Consider the following 24,117-nt stretch of genomic DNA (forward strand, 5'->3'; position numbering starts at 1 on the left):
GTACTTTGTCCAGAAACTAATTGGCAGCCAGTGAAGTGACTTTAGGATAAATGTAATATATTCATTCCTAGATGCTCCTATAATCAAACTGGCTGACATATTTTGGACCAAATTGAGTTTCTGAAAGGTAGTCCAATGTAAAGTGCATTGCAGAAGTCCAACCTTGAGGTTACCAGTGCATGCACTGCCATCTTCAGGTCCTACAAATCTAGGAAGGGGTGCAGCTGGCGTATTAGCCAAAGCTGGTAGTAAGCACTCCTCACTGTCACATCTACCTGGGCTGACATTTGGAGAGACAGATCCAGGAGCACTCCCAAGCTGTGAACACAGTCTTTCAGGGAGAGTGTAAACCCCATCCAAAACTGGGTGACACACCTCCATCCCCAGATTAGGATCCTTGATGGCAAGCACTTCTGTTATCTGGATTCCGTTTCAATTTCTTTTTCCATATCCAACCTCTTCCAGGCATTCATTAAGAGGAGACATACTATCCTTGCCTGAGGCTGTTTTTGAAGGCATGGAGAATAGACTTGGATGTCATCAGCATACTGATAACATCCCGCCCCATGCCTACAGATAAAATAAAATATACAGTAGAGTCTCACTTATCCAACGTTCTGGATTATCCAACGCATTTTTTTAGTCAATATTTTCAATATATCATGATATTTTGCTGCTAAATTCGTAAATACAGTAATTACTACATAGCATTAATGTGTAATGAACTACTTTTTCTGTGAAATTTGTTGTATAACTTGATATTTTGGTGCTTAATTTGTAAAATCATAGCCTATTTTGATGTTTAATAGGCTTTATCTTAATCTCTCCTTATTATCCAACATATTCGCTTATCCAACGTTGTGCTGGCCCGTTTATGTTGGATAAGTGAGACTCTACTGTAACACAATTTTTGTGGAATTTTAGTTGGTAAGGTGTTGCATGAGCTTGCTTTGCACCATGGCAGGTTACAGGTGCCCAAGCCTGTTGCACCTGCTGGTTTGGTGCCAGTCCCAGTGAAGCAACATCTGGAACATAGCCCTCTGGGCCAAAATCAACAACAACAACAACTCCCATGGGCACTCTCCCCTAAAGTGTCTTAACTGACGATAACAAAAACAAGTCAGTCCTTACTGTTTCTTTCTGCACCATCTGCTATAAACAATCTATTACATTCTCTCAACCCTCCATATTGTTTGCTAGTGTTTCCTTTGCCATAACCATGTTTCCTTTGCCATACAGCTCCTGCCTTTTCTAATTCCAGGAAGCAACTGCACCATAAAATTAATGCAGGTCGGCACCACTTTAACTGCTGTGGGTCAATGCTATAGAATCATGGGAGTTGTAGTTTTACATTATCTTTTGTCTTCACTGTCAAAGTGTTGGTTTCTCATCAAACTACAAACCCCATGATTGCACAGTATTGAGACATGTCAGTTCAAGAAGTATCAAACTGCATTCATTCTACAGTGCAGATGCAGCCATTCACCATCAACTTCTCGTGGAAACATATTATAGCATCATGCCGGATCCCTCTTTGGCAGAGAAGGCTAAAAACCTTGAAAAAACTACAACGCCCAGGATTCCATGATACAGAACTACAACAATTAAAGTATAGGTGCACCTGCAGACATTTCAATTGCAACCAAAGTCATTATATCCATCTGCTTTTTCTCTTTCACATCTTCCCCCGTCTCATTTCATACATAGTCTGCACTTCCCAAAACCTCTCTGATGTGCTTTGAAAGCTGTATGTTTAGTAAAACTTTAAGTTCATGTGGACATGCGAGTTCTTATACTACATACACTAACTCATGTTTAGGCATTCAGTATATGTTTATTAATTCATGCAGTGGCTTCACTAGGAGAGCGTGGGATGTGATCAAGAGGTGATACCAAAATGAATGTCTGTAAAATTTCTGTGAGGTGATTTAGCAGAAAGAGTTTTTTTATAAAAACATCCCTGTAGTTAGATTTAAACACAAAAACGTTTTTCAAAGGCTCAGCTTACATGTACCGTATCAATATATTTACAAGGCTAAAACAACATGCTGTTTGACTTTTTGAACCTTTCGAAGTGCAGAGCTGTTATTACCCAATTAACGATGCTTTGAATCATGCTGTTTCATCAGCATGCGCTATAAGCACAAGCTGTTTTCGGGTTTTTAAATTATTATTATAGTTACTGATTTTCTAACTTTTTCTGATATTTTAGTGTACAATATTATTGTTTCACCTAGACTGGGAGGAGGTCCGTGGGGCTGACATTAGTTACTGCATTAGGTGACATTGGCACCTTCCGTGTATGTCTTATTTCTCCAGAGCCATTTTATACCCTTCTAGCTTCGAATATTTCCTCTTTTACAGCTTAAGGGTCTGATTAGAGCTGCTTCATAGACACTCCAGCCCAGAGGTGTCAAACTCATTTTCATTGCAGGCCATATCACTCTTATGGTTGCCTTCAATAGGTAGGTGAATTTAAAGTGGTCAGTGTCTTTCATTTTTACCCAATTAGGGTCCCCAGATTTTATTCAACGACAACTCCCATTGTTAATGAGCAATTTAGAGCAGCATTGGATAGTGAGATCCAAGCTCTGGGTTAAGCCTGGTGAGAAAAAGAACCCAATAATTTCCAGAATATTACTCACCAAGTCGAAGCAGAAGCCATCAAGGAATTTTATTTAATTTCAGCTGAAATAATAAGTCCCTTGGATGGGAGTCTGACACCTGAATGCCAGTCCTATTGTCAAAAGAGAAGCAGCATTGGAAATCTTGATGGGATTAAAATGACTCAGAGTCCAAGGAAGGGAGATGGCTTTGTTTGGACAGCTGGGGCTTATCCTTGCCTCCCCACAGAGGAGGTAAGTCATTTAGGTGAATGATTGGAATGTCCAAAGGTTTCTTCATTCTCAAATGGCCTGGCATTGCCCTCCGAGGTTTGAGAAGAAGTCCACTGTTTTATTTCCAGAGGGTGATCATGGTAATCCATACTTGTAGTATATGGCCTGAGGCATCCTGGTGGTGCTCAGGTCAGGATGGTGTGCTGGTCAAATGTTCACATCAGGGTCACAGTGCTTCTTTTATAAGGTATAATCATAAAGTATAATAAAAATAATAAAATAAAATAAAATTGATAGGAGACACATGTGGGATTCACAATGGGGGAGAAACACGAGATTCAGCATCCGCATGTGTTGTGAATGCGCCTTCAGAGACTGTGGATGATAATGGTGGTGTCAGGAGAGGAAGGAAAAACCCTCGCAAGGAGGGCTCGTTGGAGGATTTGTTTAGGAAGGGGTAAGGGAGACTGATGGGGAGTCTTCTGAGGAGGATTCATGTGTTTTCTTGGCTAGCCTTTAGCCTAGATATGTAAATGTGTCTTAGCTCAAAAGGGAGTCCCCTTTGTTTGTGAGTCGTTGATTGAGATGGGAAACCATTAGAAGAGTCGTTAATTCTTTGGCCCAGGTGTGGCTCAGATTAAAAAGGTCAAATAACTTTTGTGGCATGGTTTCCAGTAATAAATTTGTTACCTTCTGCTATAAATATATGAAATACGGGGCATGAAGCCTTGATTAAATGTACACACATCTTCGGAATAAACTCTGTTTTGTTTGTTAACTGGCATCTGACTCTTGACAGGCACTAACAACAAAAAGGGTCCTTTTTGTTGTTAGTGCCTGTCAAGAGTCAGATGCCAGTTAACAAACAAAACAGAGTTTATTCCGAAGATAAGCCAAAAATAACATAAACACAGAAAGTATCCTTGAAACACTTCACTTATCAGTGTTTCAAGAGTAGTTTGGACAAAAATAACTCAAAAAACAAGCCACGCTATTTTCCCATGCTGGCATTCAATAAAAACTAAAGACGCTTCAATTCAGCTTTGGAGAAACAAATAGAGTTTACTGCAAGAAAGTATGCAAAATAAACGAAGGCTTGAAACCTTCCAAAAGCTGCAGAGTATAACAGAAAGTGCAAAAGCCTCTTTTGGCTTCAAACCGTTTCTGAAAACAGACAGCCGGCTCTGCGGAGTTAAAGGGACAGTTCCCAAAAGAAAAACAGCAAACTGGCTTGAAAGCAAACAAACTAGAAGAGCAGTAAACTGCTTCCACGGTGCAGATAAAGCCGAAGCTTCAAAGGGATGATGAATAGCCGTCGTCAGGAGAATCCAAGGTCAGGTCGGGAGGCAGCAGCAAATTCCGAAAGGCAAACCAGTAGTCAGAAGCCGGGAGTAGTCGTCAGTCAGAGAGCGTAGACAGAAGCCAGGTCAAATTCAATCCAAAGTCCGAAGAGGGTGCAGACATCCAAACCAGGTCCACGATAAGACACAGCGAGAGCCAAGCCAGATGGTATCAGCAGCTAGAAATAGTAATCAGAATGCAGTGCAGGGAAACCCACACAGTTCCATCCCTCTGCTGCAGAGCAGTCCCAGATAACTTACATCCGAATCACAGTCCAAGTCCAGTCTTCACGGAAACACAGAGATCCCAATGGCGCCTCAGCAACACCTTGCCACACGCAAAGTGCAATGGCCAAACATTCCCATTTTATTCCCCTTCCTCCTGGGTGACCAAACACTCACACCCAAACACCAGGTGTCCCAAATCTACTCAGAGTCCGAACTCCACACAACTAGAGCTCGTGGATCCGGAGTACCTAGCAATTCGTCGGCGTCCCAATCATCCTGCCCACACTTAGCCCCATGAACACTTAAAGAACCATCCTCCCTTCTCCAAGCATCCCAAGTGGGATCAGTTCCTGCAGAAACCCCAGGTTCAGTAGTATCCATAGGCCCCAAATCCCCAGACATCTTCAGTGGCTGTGCCCATTCAGTGCCCACTTCCCCAGCCACCACCTGTTCTTCAGCATCCATTTCCCCAAACTCCCCATCTGAATCTTCCTCAGAAGATCCCCCATATAGCGCTCTAAGTCGCTTCCTGTGCAACTCCTCCAGTGAACCCTCATCACGAGGGTTTTTTCTTCCTCTTCGAATCCCATCACCATCAACCATAATCCCCGAAGGCGTAGTCACAACAGTGCCTTTACAAATTGACCAAGACTTAACCTTTATTATCCAGCCCGATGTCCTTGTCCTTAGCAAAACTATAAGTTACTATCTTTTATTTGGGGGGGGGGGGGGGTCACCTTTGACTTCACCATCACTCTTGAGTATCTGCCATGCAGACTGGGGATAATGGGAATTGCAACCCAACAGCACTTGTGACCCTGAACTGGGAGAAAGGCTAAACGGCATTTTAAAGTCAGACATCATATCCACAAGCCATGTGTTTGAATTCAAACCCCACTATATTAAGTAGAAATGCAGCCTTCCAAATATCACTGCATCACAACTCCTATTTGCTGTAGTCATGATATCTAATTAGGAATGCAGGAGTTGCAGTCCAGAGTCCACAGCCATTGGTGAGGGGTACATTGATTGTGCTTTTCCTGCCTGGCAGGGGGTTGGACTAGATGGCCCATATGGTCTCTTCCAAGTTTATTATTCTATGATTCTATAATCTGAAGGGCCGCATAAAATGACATGGTGGTCATGGGCCGTGAATTTGGCAAACGTGCTCCGGTCTATGCCCACATTCAGAGGTTGTAGACAAAACTACTGCCAAAGGAGAAGAGGACAAGGCTTCTCTGGAGGCTTTCAAACAGAGGTTGAATAGCCATCTGTCAGGAGTGCTTTGATTGTATATTTGGTTGAACTGGATGGCTCTTGTAGTGTCCTATTTCCATTCTGAAGAATACTGAAGAATTCATGCAGTTTGGCACCACATCAACTGGCAGAGCTCATTTCTGTGGAGCCCTGGGAGCTGCAGTTTGGTGTGGCAGAGAAGGCTAAAGGCCTTGCAAACCTACAACATGCACGTTTCTATTTTATGATGTTTATTAGTGAAGTCATTTCTAACTCTTTCTGACCTCATGGACCAGTCAAATGTGGACTATGCAGAACTACAGTTATAATAATAAAAACTTTATATACCGCTCCATCTCCTAGGAAGGCTATATTTGGAAGCTATATAGGGACGCCATTGCTGCTGCTGTTGCTTTGTGAGGCAAAAACAAAGCTGCTTCTGCCTCCTTTTCTCTCCCTTCGGCTTCTCCTTCCTTTCCTCCTTAGGCTTCTCCTTAGGAGGGAAGTAGAAAGAGGGATTTATAATATTATGATTTATACAGTAGTCTCACTTATCCAACGTAAACGGGTCGGCAGAACGCTGGATAAGCAAATATGTTGGATAATAAGGAGAGATTAAGGAAAAGCCTATTAAACATCAAATTAGGTTATGATTTTACAAATTAAGCACCAAAACATCATGTTATACAACAAATTTGACAGAAAAAGTAGTTCAATACACTATTTATGAATTTAGCACCAAAATATCACGATGTATTGAAAACATTGACTACAAAAATGTGTTGGATAATCCAGAACGCTGGATAAGCGAGTGTTGAATAAGTGAGACTCTACTGTAATATTATTTTAGTGTTTATTTAAAAACTGCAAAACAGCGAATCCGCGAAAAGCAAACCATGAAGTAGTGAGGGAACACTACTCCAGAAGACAGGAGCAGAATTCAAAGTTATCTTAACAGATTAGAGAGATGGACCAGAACTAACACAATGAAGCTCAACAGGGACAAATGCAAGATACTCCACTTAAGCAGAAAAAATGAAATGAAAAGATACAGAATGGAGGACGCCTGGCTCCACATAAATGGAAGGAAAAAGCAAGAGGTGCCGACCAAAGGCAAGATGGGTGTATGGTAAGTGTCCTTGAAGGAGCTGGGGGTGGCAACGGCCTACAAGGAGCTCTGGCGTGGGAAAGCAGATGGCGACTATTGGATGGCTATTCTGTATCAAAAACTAGAGTTGATGTGGTCTATCCAATGCAATTTTCTGAATCAACACCCCAAATAACCAAACCGAATCTAAAATTTTCCAAAAACTGATTCGTAACCTTTTTGGTACTAATGCTGGAAAGTGGTCTCTGGTCAAAAAAAAAAAAAAAAAAGGTTGGAAGCCACTGGATTCGGTTGAACTGGGTGGCTCTTGTGGTCTCCTCTTCTCACACTTAAGAATTAGTGCAGTTTGGTGTGGCAGAGCAGGTTAACGGTCTTGCAAACTCACAGCACCCCCGTTTCTATAGCATATAGCACTGTGGCATGACAGGTAAAGTGGTGTCAAGCTATGGAGTGCACAGTAGCCTCTGGCAGGCGAGGCCTTCCCCGGAGAAGGCGCGCGGAGCGTGACTGGGACACAGCACGGGGACACGCCTTTCTCCACCTCTATGGCCCTAGCACTGCCAGAGCGTCCGCGCGGGCGGGAGCGCGCGCCGCCGCACGGGCCTACTTTTCCCCATGCGCGGTGCATGCCGGGCTACTCCTCCTTCCCTCCCTCTCTCCCGCGAGTCCTCCAAGGAGGAGGAGGCTGCGCCGCGGTGACATCTCCCTCCCGCCTGCCTTTCTTCCCCCTCCTTCGCGCCCCCTCCAAGATGGCGGCGCCGGGCTCCTCAGGCTAGCCCTCCCCGCGCGCCGCGCCCCGCCCCGCGCGCCCCGCACAGGCCCTCCCTCGGCCTCTCGGCAGCCCCGCGCAGGCCTAGAGCGCCGCCGCGGCCTTTCCCCCCTTCGCGGGCCTCGCCTCCTGGATCCGGCCTCGCGCCCTCCCTGCCTCAGCGCCGCCTCCGCCTCGCTGCGGCCTAGCCCCAGAAGAGGCCGCCAGGGGAAGCAGGAGCGCGACGGGCTGCTAGGCCTCGCAAGAGGGCGCCGAGCGTGTGGTGGGCCCAGGGCGGGAAGCCCGGCCGAGCCAGGTAAGGCCCGAATGCGAGGCCCCGCTTGGCCTGAGGAGCTCAAGGGAAGGGAAGGGAAGGAGGTCTTCTCTTTTCTCGGCGCCGCAGTGGCGCTTTTGTGAGGAGAGGCCGATGTTTTCCTTTGAAACAAAAACACTTCCACCCTCGAGAGAGATGGGCAGAGACGCTCGCCCTGTGGGCTTCTGATCGCATCCAATGCCTCCTCCCTGTCAGTCCCGAGAAGTAGAAGGGGCCCTGGAGTGAGCTTGCCCTCTCCTTCTGCGTACAGCCCACTCCTGGACGTGTTCACTGCAAGAGCAGGGAAGTTTTAGTCAGGAATCCGGCCCATAATCGGCCTCTCCTCTGTCTCGTTAGTTTACGCTTAGGTATCTCCTTGGCAGGTCAAGCCAGAGCCCCCATTTCTTTGTTTGCCCTCGTGTAACGCTGTAGGAAGCAACCCTCGCTTTAAAAAAAATGCTATAAAAATTACGAAAGGTTTGCCCACTGCATCCCCATCCACATGGGTTGCTTGTTCATTGATGGAGGAAAAGTCGAAATTAAAATGTGCACGCTTTCAGGGCCGCTAGCTGTTGGCTGCTGCTATCAGGTGACTAGAAAGCACATTCCCGTGTTTGGTGGAATAAACGTTTGTGTAAACTGATATTTCTTAACACAGAGATTTCTCCCCCCCCTCCCCCCCACGTTTTATACTGAATCATCTGTATAAGTTTGCTGAAAACATTGTGTGTGAGAGGGACGTGATTGTAGAAACAAAGATATTCAAGTGTATAACTGTTTACACAGTAGTTGTATCGTTTGTCAGATATTTGAGTGCATCATAGGATGGCCATAATCGTGTATATTTTGAATTCTCACCAAAAACAAGGTTGGAACTTGGGGATTGTCTGTATGTGGTTAGTGGTGCTGACTATTGTAGTTTTTCTTGATTTTCCGAAGACATTAAAGGGGGCTTAATATTTTTTCATCCCTTTTGGTCACTTGCGGAAACATGACATGTATGTATGACTTCAAGTAATCTGTCAACTATTAGTGACCCCATGAATTTCATAGGATTTTCTTAGCAAGATTTGCTCAAGTGGTAGTTTGCTATTGCCTTCTGACATTCAGCCTTAACAGCACTGGGTCATTACTTGACTCTACTGCAACCTAATAATAATAATAATAATAATAATAATAATAATAATAATTGTTATTTATTTTTAGCCCACCCTGTCTCTCCAGAGGGACGCCAGGCGGCTTCCAAACATAAAACATAAAAACTGGCAAGCATTCAATGCCATTACAACAACATAATAATGTATACAAATAAATTAAGGTAAATTAAAAACAATGGCTGATGTTCTGGTGGTCAACATCATGGAACATACAGGCGAGTGATTAAGTTATATGAAGTATAAAAATATAGCTGTTCAATAAATTACAATTAAATTGTTAATGTCAGCTTCAGTCCTCTTCAAGTGTCAGTGATGTTACTCATCCTCCTCTCCATAGGCAAGCGAGCAAAGGTGGGTTTTTAGCTCTTTTTTAATGGAGAGGAGTGTGGAATCTGTTCTAATTTCTTTTGGGAAGGAGTTCCAGAGGGAAAGGGCAACCACAGAGAAGGCCCTCTCTCTCCTTCCCACCAGCCATGTTTGAGACTAAGTACTAAGCAGGCTTGACTGCATAATTTCCAAGTTCAGGTAGGACCTGGTACACACACAGTGCGGTTTATATGCTGGACTGCAACTCTTGAGACCAGAATTTGAAACACTTTTCTGCCATGGAAACCTATTGCTTAAACTCTTGGATAAACCAGTCTCTTTGCCTCAAGAGGAAGGCAGAAGCAGATGAATTCTGAATAGATCTTGCCAAGACAACCTCATGACAGGTTCACCTTTGGGTTGCCATAAATCAAAAATGAATTCAAAGGTTCAGAACAAATGCAGAAATAATAGGCTGCCTTCATCTTGAAATACAAGTTGTTTTCCTCTCTCAAAAGAGCACTCTCAGGTCATTGGTTTCGGACACCAACTAGGAATTAAAGTCCACATGCACTCTGTAAACTTTAACACTAATTCAGGAGTTTCTTATCTTGTGAGCGTGGTGAGCAGGTCTGCATTCACTGATGGCCCAGCTCAGCTTCTCCCCATTTGGGATGATTTTCTGAGGTTGCAAGCCTCCCGAACAAATTTAGGATGCCTCTGTGATTTAGAATCTGATGTGTGTGTAAGATTTTCAATTTTTGTGGACCCTTCATGTGCAGAACAGGCTTCAAACTTTGAGTCAGTACTAGAGTTGGGCCATCAGCAATATAATTAGTGGGGCTAGTAAGTGTATCTGAAGTGGCATTTAATTGTTCAAACAGAGCTTGGAATGTCCTGGCTAAGCCAAAAAAAAAATTGGCAGTAAAATCAGTCAGTGCATGTGTGTGTATACCTTCAAGTTGCCTATAGATTTATAGTCCAGTGAATTTTCTAAGGTTTTGTAAGGTTTTCTTAAGCAGGAAACATTCAGATGGTTTTGATAATTCCTTCCTAAGAAATGTAGCTTACAATATCTGATGTTTGTTGGCGTTCTCCCACTCAAGCTCTAACCCAGGGATGACCCTGCTTAGCTTACAAAATCACACAGGCTGTGCAGTATTTAGGCTCCCAGACATCAGTACATACAAGGTACTTTTGTGAATGAAGGGAACAGAAGTGAATTTTTAAGCTGGTTTTAGTGATGTCTAAAATATATCTTTAGATTGCTTAAAGAAATAAAGTTATTAGTTATGGTTTTTCTACTATGAGTGTATTACAGGTATAGGATGAAATCTACATTAAGTAAATATACACTGTAAATGTGCCCAAAACCTATTTTTTGGGATATGGCACAGAGTTACAACATTGTTAGAAATGTATCTAAGGGATACATTCCTTGGTTCATTTATGTATTTATGTATTTATTTATTATTGCATTTTTGTACTGCTCTTCTCACCCCTGGGGGGACTCAAAGCAGTGTACAACATAATAAATGGCAAAAATTCAATATCAAAAAAGCAATACATAACATATTTTAATCAATAACATATAGCTATAAATTAAAACCATTAAAAACTGAACAAAACACATCAAACATGGACATAAAACATATTAGACATTTTTCACATTGCACCAAACCCGTGATTGTCATTTAGCTGCTTCAGTAGTAGCATCACTTGCTGAACGCCTGCTTGTATAGCCAGGTTTTGAGTTGTTTTCTAAACACCAGGAGGGAGGGGGCCTATCTAATCTCACCCGAGAGTTCCACAGCTGAGGGGCTACCACCGAGAAGGCTTTGTCTTTTGCCCCCACCAGTTACGTTTGCTACAGTGGTGTGACTGAGAGCAAGACCTCTCCCCGGGCAATCTTAATGCTTGAACTGGTTCATAAAGGGAGATACATTCAGATAGGTAAGCTGGACCAGAACCATTTAGGGGTTTATAGGCCAAAGCCAGCACTTTGAATTGTGCTCAGTAGCAGACTGGCAGCCAGTGAATGCAACGGGGGGGGGGGGGGGGGTTGTGTGCTCCTTGTACACCACTCACAGGAGCTTGTGCGAAAATACATTTGTTATGTGTTTTAACAGTTCTGTATTTAATTCTGTTTAATATTTATACATTGTAGGTTTAAAATTATATCATTTTTAATGTGGGCCACTTTGAGGAAAGTGGGATATACATAAATACATTATTATTATTATTATTATTATTATTATTATGATTTAGCAGCCGTTTGATAATTGCTGATAAAGTATAGTAATTTATGCATTTGCTTGTGAATAGAAATTATTGCAACACCAAGACTCTAGGAAGTTTGGAAGGAGAAGGAACAGACAGTAGAAAACCGTTTTCCTTCTATTTGTCTAATCCAGGGGTTCTTAAACCTTTTCAGTCGTGAAGCCCTTTTTGAAGCAAAAGTTTCTCATGGAACCCCAAGAGATATTTCTATATTATATTATATCCAATTCTATATATATAAAAGAGTGATGGAATCACAGCAGCGGACAAAACAACAAAACTACAGGCCCCCCAACCTCAAAATTTGACAACACAACCCATCACACCTCTAGGCTGATACAACAAAAAGAAAAGAAAAATAAAGTCCTAATTAGAGGGAGAGGAATAATTATTTTTATCCAATTGCTGCCAGTTAGAAGGCTAAGCTCTGCCCACTTCGTCTCCTAGCAACCCACTCAGCCCAAGGGACAGGCAGAGTTAGGCCTCACTTAGGCTTCTTCCACAGATTATCTAATTTGCACTGGATTATATAGCAGTGTAGACTCAAGACCCTTCCACAGAGCTATATAACCCATTTATAATCTTATATTATCTGCTTTGGACTGGATTATCTTGACTCCACACTGCCATATAATCCACTTCAGTGTGCATTTTATACAGGTGTGAAGAAAGGGCCTCATATAATCCAGTTCTAAGCAGATAATATAAGATTATCAATATACAGTACAGTCTCACTTATCCAACATAAACAGGCCGGCAGAACGTTGGATAAGCGAATATGTTGGATAATAAGAAGGGATTCAGGAAAAGCCAATTAAACATCAAATTAGGTAATCATTATACAAATTAAGCACCAAAACATGATGTTATACAACAAATTTGACAGAAAAAGTAGTTCCATGCACTGTAATGCTATGTAGTAATTACTGTATTTACAAATTTACCACCAAAATATCACAATGAATTTAAAACTGACTACAAAAACATTGATTACTAAAAGGCAGACTGCGTTGGATAATCCAGAACATTGGATAAGCGAATGTTGGATAAGTGAGATTCTACTTTAATATGAAATAATTACTGTGGTAGAATAATACAGAACAATATAATATCTAAACCCAGGACAGTAAATAAAGAGCAACACTCTGAAAGCAGGGAAATTGGAAATTCCACAAAGGAAACAATCAGGGCCAGCTAACACCTCCCAAGAAAGGATTTTTCCAGAAAGGAATCTGAGAAGGGAGTGAAGCAGTGTGTATTTCCAAAGTCATTATTATTATTATTATTATTATTATTATTATTGTGTTGCTGTGAACCGTGAAAATGAATACAATCTGGCTCCAAGTATTCAAAAACACTAAAATCTGAATATATAAAAATTACTGTGGTATAATAAAACAGAACAATACAATCTCTAAAATCAGAACACTAAATAAAGAACAACACTCCGAAAACAGTGGAATTCCACACAGGAAACCATCAGGGCCAGCTAACACCTCCCAACAAAGTATTCCCATCATCAAAGTCTGGCAAATCCTCTGTTTTCTCAGGGCCACAGACAGTAGAAGCACATAAAATATCGCAAACAACACCACTCTGAAAACAAGGGAATTCGAGACAGGAAACAATCAGGGCCAGCTAACACCTCCCAACAAAAAAATCACTCAGGGAGGAAACAGCCAGGCTTTAAAGCTGCAAGGCCATTACATGCTAATCAGTTTGCCTAATTGCAACATTCATACTTGCCTCCAACAGACAAAAAAAACAATCAAATATTGTATATTCACAACCTATAGGAAATAATACTCCTGATGGCACAGCGTGTTAAAGCTCTGAGCTGCTGAACTTCTGTACCGAATTGGAGGAGCGCAGAGAGCCCCCACTGTTAGCTCCAGCTTCTGCCAACCCAGAAGTTCAAAAAAAATGCAAATGTGCGTGCATCAATAGGTACCGCTCCGGCGGGAAGGTAACGGCGCGCCATGCAGTCATCCCACATGACCTTGGAGGAGTCTACGGATAACGCCGGCTCTTCGGCTTAGAAATGGAGATGAGCACCAACCCCCAGAGTCAGACACGACTGAACTTAATGTCAGGGGAAAACTTTTACCCTTTACCTTAACTACCACCAATTCCTCAATACTTTATTTCCCATACCACCATACTTCGCCACAGCAACGTGTGGCCGGGTACAGCTAGTGTATATATATCAGGCATGTGCAAACCTTTTGAGGCCTTGCATTTAAATATTTGACAGACGAGCCAGGCTAGTGGAAGATGGATGGAGTGTGTTTGTGTGAACTAATTGAAAAAAGATGAACAAATTTGTATGCACAGTGCACATATCTTGTTTGTAGTTGTGTGTGTGTGTGTGTGTGGGGGAAACAATACAATATTTAAAATGAAAATTTTTTAAACAACATAAACTTAACAGTACTTTAGTGGAAAACCCCAGGGGCCATCCAGTCCAGCCTTCTTCTGCCATGCCAGAAAAGTAGTCAAAGCACCCCCAACAGATGGCCATCCAGCATTTGTAACAACAACAACAGAAACCCCTGGGGGCATCCAATTCAACTCCCTTCTGCCATGCAGGGGGGAAAAATAGAATCAAAGCACCCTATGAGTGGTGGGAGGGAAATAGAGTTTTGGAAGCAAGTAAAGCAAGGGGGGGAAGGATCTGGGCAGCAAAGAAAGCAAGGAAAAAGGCTTTTGGCGGCAAGGGAGCTAGGGGGAAAGACTTTTGGCTGCAGGGGGAAACACTTTGACAGCGCAAAAGGCAAGGGGAGCGGGAGGAGTAGGAAAGAGGAGGGAAAGCTTGGTGGGGGAGAAGGAAAACACAGAGCCCCTTAGTATGCTTCGCGGAGCCCGGCTCTATAGAGCACACTTGAAGAACCGCTGGTCTAACCCCTCAACCAATCGCTTTTTCAAGTACTGCTTTTTCATACGACAAATGCTCGAAGCACTTCACAGTAGTAATCAAGATCCCAGAAATATTGCTATTCATTTTTTTAAAATCAGAATAATTTGGTACATAATAAAACATTAGTAATTTATTTATGATTGTAAACTACATGAAACACTGTCTGGTCTTGATAGCTAGTACAGTAGAGTTTCACTTATCCAACATAAACGGGCCAGCAGAACGTTGGATAAGTGAATATGTTGGATAATAAGGAGAGATTAAAGGGAAGCCTATTAAACATCAAATTAGGTTATGATTTTACAAATTAAGCACCAAAACGTCATGTTATACAACAAATTTGACAAAAAAAAGTAGTTCAATACACAGTAATGCTATGTAATTACTGTATTTACGAATTTAGCACCAAAATATCACGATGTATTGAAAACATTGACTAAAAAATGTGTTGGATAATCCAGAACGTTGGATAAGCGAATGTTGGATAAGTGAGACTCAACTGTAGTTAAATATTATCAATAGAAGTGTTCATGCCTTTTTAATGAGTTTCAGAAGGAGGCAGGGCCAGTTATCAATTCTATAATTTGATAGGTTGTTGAAAGAGTAAAACACTTTGTAACCTAGATGATATGCAACTCTTCGTTCATCTCTTTGTCCTTTCTACCACCATCTTTCAGTTCTTTTTTAAATTGTTTTGATTGAAAAGAGTTTGTTTGCACTCCACTCCCTGCCATGATATCTGCTGCCATTGGATGTTCTAATCTTTCTTAGAGGATTCCTCCTTCTAGCACAAGGGTCTGTAATTGAGAGATTTTATAATAGGATACCCATAAAAACAGAATAATGGCTTAATTTTGATGTGGTACGTAGTGCATGAAATATGGAAGATACGGTAGCAGGTCTGGTTTAAAATATCAGTGTTTCCAAGATCCTGCAGAGCAATCATTGACAGCTGCTGTTTTATTTTCTTTCCAAGAAATCCTCTTTCTCCTACTAAAAATCTTCCTTGGAAATTTCAAGAATCCTCTAATCCAGGCACTGACTAGGTTGAGATATGCTTTATTTTAACTAATTAATAGCACGAGACAAATGAACCCAGTGTTTTATTTATTTTTAACATACATACACACTATTTGTACTTCTGTTGGATCCTTAGATCGTGCAAGAGAAATCAGCATAGTCAAGTGGATAAAGGCTTTACTCTCTTTTGAATATCCTGAATATGTGTACAGTAGTCTTACATATTACATGAGAGGTCCAGGACCTTTTGAATATTACAATTGTCGTACTGAAATGAGCAATATTTTGGCATTCTGGCCAAAGCATACTATAGATCTAGTGGTACAGTTCGATAGTTAAACGTGGTTTGTTATGTGTGAAGACCTTTGAATGCTATAGGATCACACAGGGGGGTTCCCAGCAGAAGGTGACCATAGAATCACGCTGAAGGCCTAGAGAAAACATTTGTCTAAGCATGGTTTGGTCCTCTTGTGCACTTCTATAGTATTCAAAGTTCTGCTCATATAACAAATCAAGTTTGGTGAGCTCACAGAATAAGCAAACCTACTTTATTGATGAGCAATGTATAATCATGTTCTGATATATAATGGAAGCAGTTAAAATGGGGAGAGAGTAATACTGTTTTAGCTCTTAATGTTTCAAAATCATTCAGAAAGGAAACTTATTTGCAAATAATGGTGTGCTGTCATTTAATACTGCAATAAGGTAAGCCTAGGTGAGCTTTGCACCTGAATGCTCCTCTCTCTTCCACCTGTGCTTTTTGCTTAGATTTTCTTTAATGAAGGCTAGCTATAACAAATAGTGAAAACAATCTTAACTATAGCTAAAGGAAATAAAATGTCTTCATACCATAGTTTACAGACCTGCATTCTTTTTATGGATAAGTGACTGCTTGTCAACTTATGATAACCACATGAGATTCATAGAGTTTTCTTAGTCAAGTAACTCTGAGGTAGTTTTGCTAGTTTCTTCATATAAAACATATCCTACCAGTACCTGGAATTCATTGATAGTATCCCATCCAAGTGCTAACCAAGGCTGACCCTGTTTAGCATCCCAAGATTAGAAGGGTCTGCTACCTTAAGGATATTAAAGCATTCGTATTCTTTCTTCTAAGAATAATTAAAATTCACCATATTTATGCACCAGAAAGCATACTAAACTATGGTTAATACAAATGAGCTTTCAGTGTTCAGAGCCATGCTGGAGGGGAGAGAGTATTAAAGCTTAAGGCTCATTTCAGCTTGTCCTCAGATTATTAAACCATGTCTTTATGATATGTGGAAAACAGCTCACTATTTACATATTTGCAGATGTTAGTCCAAATATAATTGTAAATGATGACTTTGTATTCTTGTATCCAGTTAGGAAAACGTGTTTTTCTATTTTTCTTCCTTTCATAAGGCTTTTATCCTTATTTTTCTTTTATTGCCAGCCTCTTCTCTCTGTGGCAGGCAACTCGTGATTACTCACATTAAAATAAATTAAGAAAACTTTAAGATGTGACACAGCCTTCACTTTTTCAACATTTAAATTGCAATGAATTAATTCTTAGTTTGATGTAATGGTTTGAGTGTTGGATTATGACTCTGGGGGCCAGGGCTCAATTCCTCTCTCAGCCATAGAAAACCACAAGGTGAGCTTGGGTAAGTCATACTCTCCCAGCCTCAGAGGAAGGCAGAGGTAAACCCCCTCTAAACAAATCTTGCATAGAACATCCTATGACAGGCCCATCTTAGGGTTTCCATATGTTAGAAATTAGTTGAAGGCACAGAACTGCAGCAAAATGCTTTTCTTTACAACTATGCAGAAATGTTATATCACAGCATTTAAGGAAGAAGTTATTAAGGGGGCAGGAGAGTTCTCTGTAGAATGACACCATGCTGGGCAGGTGAGCAAATTGTAAGAACTAAAATGGAAATCTATCTATATCTATATCCATAATAAAAGCAAAAACCTGTATGTGTGTATGTGGCACGGGGGTCTGCTCACACAGACAGCCTCCACAAACAGGCTATAGTTTCCAGTGCTAAGGAGCCACCAAGTCACTCCCGTCCACTGACATTGCGGTTACAGCGATCGCCATGAACATGTATCCCAAACCCTGCCAGTGTCCATCCCAAACCTTGCCAGTGTCCTTCCCAAACACTGCGGCCTACCACACAAGGAATGCTTTCATTTGGGGACCATTTCATCCTAGATTTTGCTTTTTCCTCCACCACAGGCATGCATCCCAGGGTTCTCCATTGGTGTGGAATTTGCATGACCCCGCCTCCTGCCCTTCCCTTTCAAATCTGTCTGCATAACAAACAGCTGAACTGAGCAGTCACTAAACTTACTGGAGGAGTTTAGGGGATTGACTCCACATAGTGGAAGTTGTAGTTCACCCTGCATCAAATCAGAGCACTGTGACTCCTACTGGGGAATTTAGAAGACTTGTAGTTCACCTACACCCAGAACGCTGTGAACCCAAACAAGGATGGGTCTGGAACAAACTTGCCATGCATACCCGATATGACCAGATTTGAATACTGGTGGGTTTGGAGGGGAATTGGTCTGGACATTTGGGAGTAGTAGGTACTGGGATTTATAGTTCACCTGCAATGAATGAGCACTCTAAACCCCTCCAATGATGGACCAGGACCAAACTTGGCACACAGAGCCCCCATAACCAAAAGAACATATTGGAAAAGTTTGGGGGGGGGGGGGGGGAAATGGAGTTATAGTTCACCTGAATCCAGAGAAACAGTGACCTCCACCAACAATGGACCGGGACCAAACTTCGCACAGAGAAGCCTCATGACTAACTGGACATGCTGCAGGGGTTTGTGGGAATGGGCCTTGATTTTGGGAGTTGTAGTTCACATTCATCCAAAGAGCACTGAACCCAGCCAATGATGGATCTGGACCACACTTGGCACACAGACTCAACATAGCCTACTGTGGATACTGACAGATGTTTTGGGACAATCGCCCCTGGAATCTGGGAGTTGTAGCAGTTCACCCCCATCCAGAGAGCACTGCAGCCAGGAGATGACCAGCCAACAACATATCTGGACCACACTTGGTACACAGACCCAAAATGGCCCACTTTGAATACTGGCAGGGTTTGGGGAGGATTGACTCACTATTCTGGGAATTGTAGTTCACCCACTCCAAACTGAGAATACCTAACATTCAAAGACAAGTAATGCCTTTCTCAAATAACCCGGGCATTGCTGGGTCCCCAAGCTAGTGTATATATAAAACAGACAATAATTTCTTCTACATCAAGAGTGGGCAACTGTGGTCCAGGGTCATAATATACAATTTCCAAGTATGCCCTGTCTGTAATGCAGGATTTTTTTTAGATGTGCTAACAATACTGAATGGAGGAAATATGTATAGATCCTAGTTTCATATTTTTCCCTACAAAAAAAAAGGTTGAGTCACACAGAATCTTTAGAATATGTAATTGTTACTACAGTAGAGTCTCGCTTATCCAACATAAACGGACTGGCAGAATGTTGGATAAGCAAATATGTTGGATAATAAGGAGAGATTAAGGAAAAGCCTATTAAACATCAAATTAGGTTATGATTTTACAAATTAAACACCAAAACATCATGTTAAACAACAAATTTGACAGAAAAAGTAGTTCAATACGCAGTAATGCTATGTAGTAATTACTGTATTTACGAATTTCGCACCAAAATATCATGATGTATTGAAAACATTGACTACAAAAATGCGTTGGATAATCCAGAATGGATAAGCGAGTGTTGGACAAGTGAGACTCTACTGTATCTGCCTGTTAGGAAATTTGTGATCAGTTTTTAACAGTTATTCTCAGGAGGGATAGCAAGATACCTTTTATTGATAAAACTTTGTTGTTGTTTTGCTCTAACTCAACATGACTTGCCAAATAGTGCATTAATAATGTTGATGAAGTTTCTTTTGTAAATTAAACTCTCTACTTTGCTATAACTGCTTGTGTTTCTTTAGCAATTCTGTTAGCTTTTATTGCTGTTGTTTGATTCTACTTAGAATACTTCTGCTATGCTGCTGAAGTGGAAGTTTGTTAGCAAGAAATTGGGAGATTCAGTCAGTATATTTGTTAACATTTCTAGTTCTCCACATTTAGGTTAAAATTAATGAACATAATATTTACTAGGCTTTTCTTATATCTTGATAATTTGAGGAGGTTTTAGCTTTGAAAGGCTAGTTGTGCACAGCAACTAGCTTAGGATAAGAATCTCTGTGAACATCAAAAGATATACTGGAGGACAGGGCAAATTAGCAGCAGAGTAACAGTGAACTTCCAGATAGACATCAGGCTTACTCGTCCATGCAGAAGGTTTATTGCGTGGATCTTTCTTGTTGGATGGAGACAGTACACTTGGTGGAAATAAAGTCAGGTCCAGAAGAACCTTGCCCAACCTGATAGCCTGAAATCCTATAATTCCCTACCATTGTCCATGCTGCTGGGGACAACAGGAGTTGAAGTACAAAACATGTAAAGGGCTTTATTTTTGAGATTACTCAAAATTGGCCTATTGACTACAGATTCTCCCAGGAATCAAAGCTTACAGATTGTGTATTTCAATCCACTATGTATCTTGCAAGTGATTGTTTCTAGTTTCCAAGCTAGTTCCAGTGGAAACCTATATCCATAAATAGATTGGCTAATTAACAAAGTATTGTGCTACAGAAAATTGAAAGGAGTTGTATTTGCTTCGGTTTACATTTTTCAAAGACCGGTTCATAAACCATGTTAATATTGGAGCACATACTGTTTTAGGAAATCAGTAGTATTAATAAGTTGCTCCAGGGAAAAGATCTTATTCTATTCTTTTGCAGGTTGCTATATAGGAAATTACAATAAAATTTGTTGGGTTTTTTTTTGTTATTATAGAATTAAATTGTAATTATGTGGTTTATCCTGACTCAGTTCCAATAGTTTGTGCCCCGGGAATTTCCTGGATTTCTTCATTAAGAGTTTATTATTATGTCCAAACTGAGTAAGCTGCAGGTTTTGGTAAGCCATGGCTTCAAGGCAAAGTCTTGAACATGGTGGCAAACTTGGGCATGGATGAGAAAGACCATGAATTCACAGATTGTGTCATCTGAATTGAATCAGTTATTTTATGACTAGCTGCTAATGAAATGTTGTCATCAAATAATTTAATACAATTATTGTTGTAAAAGAATTAGAGAGAAGACTTATGCCTAGGTCTTCCTGTGCAATTCTTTGGTATGCTTCATTCATTTGAGATAACAAAAATAGGGTTCCAGATTATATACAAAAACTGTACTGCATGAAGGTTCTGTAATGGAGCCCTAGTGTGATACAATGCTTACTGCATACATATTCAGGATATTTAAAGAGACTGGAGCAGGCCTACACAACCTGCGACCCTCCTGGTGTTTTGGACTTCAAATTCCAGAATTTCTGATGATTGAACAAGCTGGCTAGGCCTTCTGAGAATTGCAGACCCAAGCACCTGGAGAGGTGCAGGTTGTGCAGGCCGAGACTAGGGTATGTATCCACTTAACTGTATATATGTCCCTTTAACATTAAACAGTAGACTTCATAATCCTGGGTTTAAAAACAGACACGAATTTGTTTTAAACCAGGATCTCTGGTTCAGATGTTATGCAAGCTGACAACTCTTTTCAAAGTGAAAAATGCAGCAGCTGCTTAGGAGGAAATTAGATTGTTGAATACAATTATACATTTGGGCATGTTAATATTTGTCCTCTTAATGCTAAGTAATGGGTCATAGTTACATGTAAACCTGGCATATATTGATTCATATAGCACGCATGTTTAAAAACTGTAAAGTTTGGAAATACTTCACTATACAAAATAGTTGAAGTAATTATTATTATTTGTAACGAGGACAGTTACACAGCTTATACCTGCATTTTCTTCACCATGGGCCCCCTTTAATATCTTTCATTGCTGCAGACTACCAAGACTTAACTTTAGATTGCAAACGCTAAAGTGTATCGAATACCTGTTTAAGGTTGCTCACAAAGGGTTACAGTAACAATAATAATGGTGATGTGCTGAATCATACCCTAATATTGCTTCTTAATTGTAGTTAATTAATAAGATGACTGATACTACATTTCACTTACAAGCCTTGTTATATTGGGCATAATAGTAGAAACTTTTATTCTCACTCTACACCAGTGGTTCTCAACCTGTGGGTCCCCAGATGTTATGGCCTTCAACTCCCAGAAATCCTAATAGCTGGTAAACCGTCTGGGATTTCTGGGAGTTGTATGCCAAAACACCTGGGGACCCACAGGTTGAGAACCACTTCAGTACACTTTTCAAAGGATTTCTATATTTATTTTCTTTGAAAATCAAGAGCCAAGAATTTTCAAAACCAAGAAAAAACTTTACCTGTTGATAACAAACACACTTCACAGTGTTGCAAAAGTTGATGTTATACACTGTCTATATTTTTATAAAGCTTGTCAAAAAGTCTTGAATTCACTTTAGAAAATTAAAATAAGAATTTTGACTGATTTATTTAAGGTGTGCTTTAGTGTTTCTGATACCTACTTAGCAACTAGAGCTTCTCTATATGTAGCAATGATACTTAGTCACCAATGGTATGTTTTCTTTAATCCATGCTTGATGTCCAGTAAGCTTCCCAAATCTTGCTTATGCCCAACACATTTCAACCAGTCCATATCTTGTGTTATAAACACAATTAAATGGTTGAATGCTTCTTCCACTGTAGTGTGTACAAATGAGGAGGTCTTCAAAATATGTCTATCTAACATAGCACAATAGAATTGCTTTGCTTGTTGTGTATGTACTTCCATCCTATTGTAGAACAAAATAGAGGGCTTTGCCATTTCCCCCCCTAATAACCTTTCCTTGATATTGGCTGACAAACCATCAACTTGCTTTGTAACTGTGTCATTTGGCAAATGTATTAAGAAAAGCTCCTTGGAAACATTCTTTTTGTAGTTGATAATATAAGTTGTTCAGCTATTGTATGGGTTTTTTTCTGTTTTTATCTACTAGTTGAGAAACTTCAAATGAGTCCTTCACTGCATTTTTATTATTGAAGGGTTTTTTTCCATTTATTTCTATTCTGAAGCTCCAGCTTCTCACTTTTAAAAAGATGCTATCTGTGGCATGTTCATGTTTAGCACCAATATGTCTTCTCAGTCTTGAGGGCTCCATGGCCTAATTGGACAATGCCTCACAACATAACACATACTGTGGTAGTTGCTTGTCCTCTGGACCAGCACACTTGAAGCCAATTGGACAGCTATACCTTGCTATAATTGTGACACTTTTTTAAATGACTGGAAAATGCTTAATTTTGCTTTGAACAAGATGCACTATTATCAATATCATCAGTATTTTTACATCAAATTCAGCCAGCTGTCCATCCACAGGCTCAACCAAAATGTATTGTTACAGAATTCATTTCAATAACATCAAAATTTCCTTTTCTCAGTAATATCCCAATGCTGTTATTTACAGACATCAAAGATGAAACGTGATCATTTTCAATAATCCACAGTTATCATTCCAAACGCCACCCGAACACTCACACTGAATGGTTCTTCCTGCAAACACAGTCTTTGTTTTACACATGCATTTCTTAGAGGATATTCTGAAAAGAGCTACAGAATTCTGGGAAGTAATACATGTTCTTGGTGGCACAACATGGGCAACCCTGGAGTTTAATGCAACTATGAAGAGCTTTCCTTGTAGTATGTATGGTACCATGAAATCTCACATACTTTCTCTCAGCCACTCAAAGTCATTCATTTACATGTTCTCACTATGTCTGGAAGTAGCAAGTGCTTTCTTTGTGCTGAAGAGTTTATTATCATTATTATTATTATTATTATTATTATCATCAATTTTTAAACATTTGATTCTTTAATTTTAAAAATTAGTATGATACAATTGTGTTATTACATTGACTTTTCCCAGTTCTATACTCCGCTGCCCACATCATAGCCTATTTGTTTTATCCATGATAGAACATCATCCAGAATCTTTGTACTTTTGATCACATTAGCCACATGTGGGTCCAATCCCGTTTCTCCACAAGTAGCTGAGTGCTAAGTACATTTTTTTTGCTGATAAATAACTTTTCATAATTTTAAACAGTCTGAGATATTTTTCATAAAACATTGCATAAATGATATCTCTGACTCCTGCTCTTGGTGAATATGACCGACTTGCTTGCTTGCTTGCTTGCTTTTCCATAGAAGCTTTTTCCATTTCTTTGAAGCATTCATGGATCTCTTGTGAGAACATTACAACTTCTCTGGAGTCTGTGGACCACAGGTTAAGAACTGCTGGTCTGATCCATCAGTTCTAATGGTGCCACAATGCTGTGAGATGGAGAGAAAATAACAAGTTATACCAAATTAGTAGAAGAGACTATAGTAAAGTGAAAAAATTAAACACTATTCCTCAGTAGTTGGTGCTTGATGTCAATTGCGCAAATTTCCCAGCCTCGGCCTTAGTAGCAACCCTTTAAAAAGTTCTGAAATTTATATTGGTGTAAAAGTTTATGTGACTTTAAGTTTGATATCTAACATAATTTTTCTATGGTTCTTTCTATAGATAGGCAACTTGTTTGAACATAATATCATAG

At 40.5% G+C, this 24,117-nt stretch overlaps 1 protein-coding gene across 4 annotated transcripts in view; it reads left to right on the forward strand.

The window, feature by feature from the left end:
* Positions 1–7,651: 7,651 nt before the first annotated feature.
* ube3a (ubiquitin protein ligase E3A) overlaps positions 7,652–24,117 on the forward strand; it is a 57,664-nt gene continuing 41,198 nt past the window's right edge. For 3 of the 4 annotated variants that reach the window (XM_062975366.1, XM_062975367.1, XM_062975368.1), the window contains exon 1: positions 7,652–7,813. The gene's annotated coding sequence lies outside the window, so the exon portion shown is untranslated. The remainder of the gene's footprint in view (positions 7,814–24,117) is intronic. The other variant, XM_008107097.3, reaches the window with a different exon arrangement.

The sequence above is a fragment of the Anolis carolinensis genome, chromosome 3 (genome assembly GCF_035594765.1).
Source record: "Anolis carolinensis isolate JA03-04 chromosome 3, rAnoCar3.1.pri, whole genome shotgun sequence".
Lineage (NCBI taxonomy): Eukaryota > Metazoa > Chordata > Lepidosauria > Squamata > Dactyloidae > Anolis > Anolis carolinensis.